We start from the raw sequence: 4,547 nt of genomic DNA, 5'->3' as shown, positions 1-4,547 counted from the left end.
GAGATATAATTTGATCAACCAAATAGAGCTAAACATTATTGATATTGTGGCCACGCCACATGGCTTTAAATGATTACATGTTCCTTGCAATTTGTGTCCTCTTGAAGTTTCCTCTCCCAAATTGAATCTTAATAACTCCCTGCATTCTTTCTATTTGGGCTCACATCAATGAACAAAATATAACAAAATATGATTTGAACATATTTTTGTCAATAAATGATGATTTGTACATAACGACTCAGTTATGATTATTGCACGTGACTCGAAAAGGACAAGGCCCAAGAAAGAAGCCCACAGAAATCATTGATATTTTTGGTACACAAATATATAATTGACTTATAGCAATTTTATTTAATATAATTGGCATGCGATTTTGGTTCTCCGATGATTTTTTGAGAAGATTCAATCCCAGTATTAATATCTACCAAAAAAATCTCTGTATTAACTTTCGGTTTTATTTACGTTCAAAAAAAAAAAACTTTTGGTTTTATTTGCAACTTTTAAATACCCGCTTTCTAAATAAAATATTCATAAAATGAATAAATGTCAACATGTAGACATTATTCCCGTAAAAACTTACAAAGTCTATCTCCGTTCTTTATTAACTGTCTATTTTGAAAAAAAAATTTCTATTTATTTATCCACTTAGCATTTCAAGAGAGCATTAAATAAATTTTTTTTCCAAATAATGCAATTGTGGAACAATAAATGAAGAAAGAAAAAATCCATTTTAAAGGGTAAAATAAGATAACAAATAAAACTTTGACGAAAATTAACAAAATTAATTGCACGCCTTAATATGTGTTTCTTCTCTCTCCGGACAGTTAAGTATGAATAAAGTAGTAGGGCTGAAACCCTAATTCTAGGACTGCTACATCATGTGCCTTATCAGCTCTAAAACTATTACATAGGCATTTTCTTGAATCTGACCCACAAATGAGTGGTTCGCCTTCACCCTAGTCCTGCGACGAGGCCCAGACACCGGAAAACCTTGGTATGCATCCGGGTCTTTGGGTTTTAACTTTTGGAGTAAAGCTTTTTGTTGAAGTTGTAGAGAGTGCTGAGATCTCTCCAATGATATGTTTGTTATGTTTAAAAGTTGAGTTTTTGAAAAGTGATTTTTGACTAAAAGTGAATTTGGGACTTGGAATTTATTTTTCCTTTAGATCTAGCTTGTATGCTATTTGGTTTAAAAGAAAAATCATGTCTTGCCCTTTATCTTGTTGAGGTCGTGGCTATATAGGGGTTTTGGAGTAGAAAATCTCTTTTGAAAAGCTAGTTTGTATGTTTGATGTTAAATGTTTGGTTTTTACAACTTTCGGTTAAGTACTGACAGAGAAATGTACTATCTTGGTGAGTGTGTGGTTCGGCCAAGTCTATTTCATGGGTGTTAGGTTTTGAAAATTTTGATTTAAGCTTTGATTAGTTGTTTTTAGGTGTTAAAAATAGCTTTGGAAGTGATTTGGGGAAAAAAGAAATTTTGTCTATGAACTTATGTGTGGCTGAGCCCTAAAGGGGTGTTTTGGGTAAAGTTAGTTTGGTATTAATGCTTGAGTTAATTAAGTTGTATTAGTCATTTTGGTGCTTGAGAATGTGGTTTTGGGTTAGAACTATGAATCCTAGAAATCTTGAGTTGAAAATAAGATTTGCAAAGAGTTAGAAGATCTAATTTGGAAAATGGGAACCTTGGGGTTCAATTCTTAATTCTACAAAATTGGGATTTGAAAAGTAATTTCCAAAAGTATACGGACCTTATCGTGGTAATGTGATTGCTGGAAGACTTGAAACATAAAGTTTTCTTTCGATTTGGACTTTAATCCTTGTTGTGCAAGACACATGCATTTATTCTCGTAAGCTAAGAAGTTTCCTAAGCGTTGGTTTAGCTTAGGTGTAATATTAGAGGCTAAGTCTTAGTGTATTATGTTGTCATGGTTCTGAGCTCGTGTCGCATACCGAGACTAGGACTTTTGCTAGGAAGGAAATCACACAAGGTAAGGGCACTTCGAGTTCTTGACTTTAGCATGCAATTTTTTTGTTATTTATATGACTTGAATTGTCTAGATGATGTTGAACATGATTTTGTGAATGTGAGATCTCTTTTAATTAAGAGAAATATACTTAGTTAATTCCCGATTTAGTGGTTTGATGCTTGCTTTGCATGACCTTTGTGGGTGGTATATGAATTTAATCCAATGGAAATAATAGTTCAATTATTAAAATCAAAGTTATTTTCCCTTGCGTTTCATTCTTAGCGTCACAGAACAATTCAGTTACGTTTCGAAAACAGTCGAAAGCGACATGTCTACGTCTAGAACATTATTTATGCATCAAATTATTGTTTGAGTGGAAATTAAATATTTCCTTATCACTATGATAATGGATGCGTGATTTGGTGAATTGTTTCCCTAATATTGATACGGGATAAAAAAAATTGATAAACAGTGTTTTTCAGCTCGTAAACGAGCCGAGTTCGGCTGGTAAACTAGCTAAGTTCAGCTGTTAAACAAGCCAATCTGAAATCTAGGCATATTATTCTCCAAAACTTGATGAATAATTTTTTACCAACACAAGGACCAAGGTTTCAATCCTAAGTCTCGAGACAACCTCAAAAGGACAAGGGTTTGAGTTAGGATTGAAAGGGACATGAGAGGAATGATGATGTGAGCTAAGTTGGAGGTTTCCTTTTGGCTGAGAGAGAGAGAGAGAGACAGAGAGAGAGAGAGAGAGAGTTCATCTTTTTTTTTCATCTTGGAAACCTAAGTCGAATTCTTTCTTCCTCACCCCCAAACACTACATTCTCTTCATCTTTTGCTCTTTCTCTCTTCACAAAAGAGTTAGGCATTGACTTAAGCTTGATGATGTTTGTTTTCTTCCTAAAAAATGGGCTTTCTTGGCCTTTTATTTCGCTTAAAACTATTTATGGTTTTTGTCAATGTTGTTAGGCATCTCTTTAGCTTCATGGAAATTTAATTGGTTCTATGAGAAGTTAAATTTGTCATGTTAGAGAAATTTGAAAATTGCTTTTGAACTTGCTTTTGTTGAAGTGGTAGCTCGGGAGGAGAGTTTTCAAGCCATGTAATTAGTTCTAAAAAAGATTCAGTCTTGATGATTAAAGAGTTGTCTTAGTTAATATGTATATGTATAGCTATTGACTTGAATTTGTGATTGTTGTGAAGGTTTGAAACCCTTGTTTGACTCTACTCTAGAAGCTTTGAGCAGAAAGGAAAGCAATCGAGGTAAGGGCACTTCGAGTTTTATGGACTTTAATGTGCAAAATTGTTTGTTAGGATTGTATGACTCTTGAATGATTTATGAATTGAGCATGTTTGAATGTTATAAAATAATTGTAGAGAATCAAGAAATCATATATGGAACTTGGGTAAGGTAAAGAGGTCGAAAATGATGAAAAAACGCATTTTCAGGTCTCTGGGATGGATCCAGTGGGCGGTGGCTCCAGCGCAACAGCACTATGGAGGGCCAACGCAGCAACATTGAGCCTCAGACTTCTAGCGCGGCAGCGCTAGGGGGCCAGCACAGCAGCGCTGAGCCCCTTCCTTCCCTGCGTTGGTGGATGCTTTAAAGGCAAGATCGGGGCTGCTTTGGGGTATTTTTGGGTGTAGTATGTGACTTCGAATGTTTTGAATGATATACATGAAATATATGAGTTAAGAATTCTTGATTGACATAAAGATTAAATATGATTGATATGACTTATGAGTTGATTATATGTCCTTAAAGTAATGAAGTGTGACATTTTTAACTCTGATGAGATGTATGCTGATTACATGCTCTTGAAATGTAAATCAGATGATGTTTGATAGATTATAAATGCCTTATATTGATGGAGGATGATACACACTTGAGCTCTACGCTTGTTGGATTAACATAATGATTAAGCATGTATATGATGATCGATGAGTTGATTATATGTTCTTGAAGTTGTGAATCACATTATGATTGATGGGTGTGGCATGTTTCTTTATCTTATAAAGTATATGATGATTATATTCTCTTGAGTTGTGAATCATATGGTGATCAGTGGAGGATGAATGTTACAGCTCCTGGATCATGAGGACTGCTTCTCGAGTCGGGTAGCCTTGGACAAGTGTTATTATATGAGTTAGAGCAATGTCATTCAGTCTTAACTCGGATGAGATGTTCCTTATCTAAGTCATCTTGTCTGCCTCTATGGTCTTTGTTCTGGTCTAAGGTCTATTAAGGTGATGATCTATGTCCTTATCAAACCCTAACAGAGTATGGAATGTAAGAATGATGTAAGAATAAATGAATTATCTCATTAATGAAAGAAAATGTATCTAGTACAAGGTGAGGACCTCCCTTTTATATTGGGTGTGGTCCTTATCTAGAATATTCTTAGATTTGGGCCTTACATCCAAGGCCCAAATCCCAATACAAATAGGACAAATACATATAAGACAAATACAAATAAGACAAATGGACTTGGGACCACATCTACGAGCCGAGGACCACGTCTTCACTTCGCGTCCATTCAGTGCCGTAGATACCCGCTTGAGGGGGTATCTACC

General features: G+C 35.1%; 1 long non-coding RNA gene across 1 annotated transcript; it reads left to right on the top strand.

Annotated features, from left to right (window-relative positions):
- The first annotated feature begins 2,664 nt into the window (after window positions 1-2,664).
- LOC130731912 (uncharacterized) lies at window positions 2,665-4,255 on the top strand. The gene is made up of 3 exons (XR_009016887.1): window positions 2,665-3,075; window positions 3,177-3,236; window positions 3,423-4,255. It is a non-coding gene; the product is annotated as an uncharacterized LOC130731912 (long non-coding RNA).
- Window positions 4,256-4,547: the final 292 nt, after the last annotated feature.

The sequence above is a fragment of the Lotus japonicus genome, chromosome 1 (assembly GCF_012489685.1).
Source record: "Lotus japonicus ecotype B-129 chromosome 1, LjGifu_v1.2".
NCBI classification, from domain to species: domain Eukaryota; kingdom Viridiplantae; phylum Streptophyta; class Magnoliopsida; order Fabales; family Fabaceae; genus Lotus; species Lotus japonicus.
This window is presented reverse-complemented; position numbering and strand designations above follow the sequence as displayed.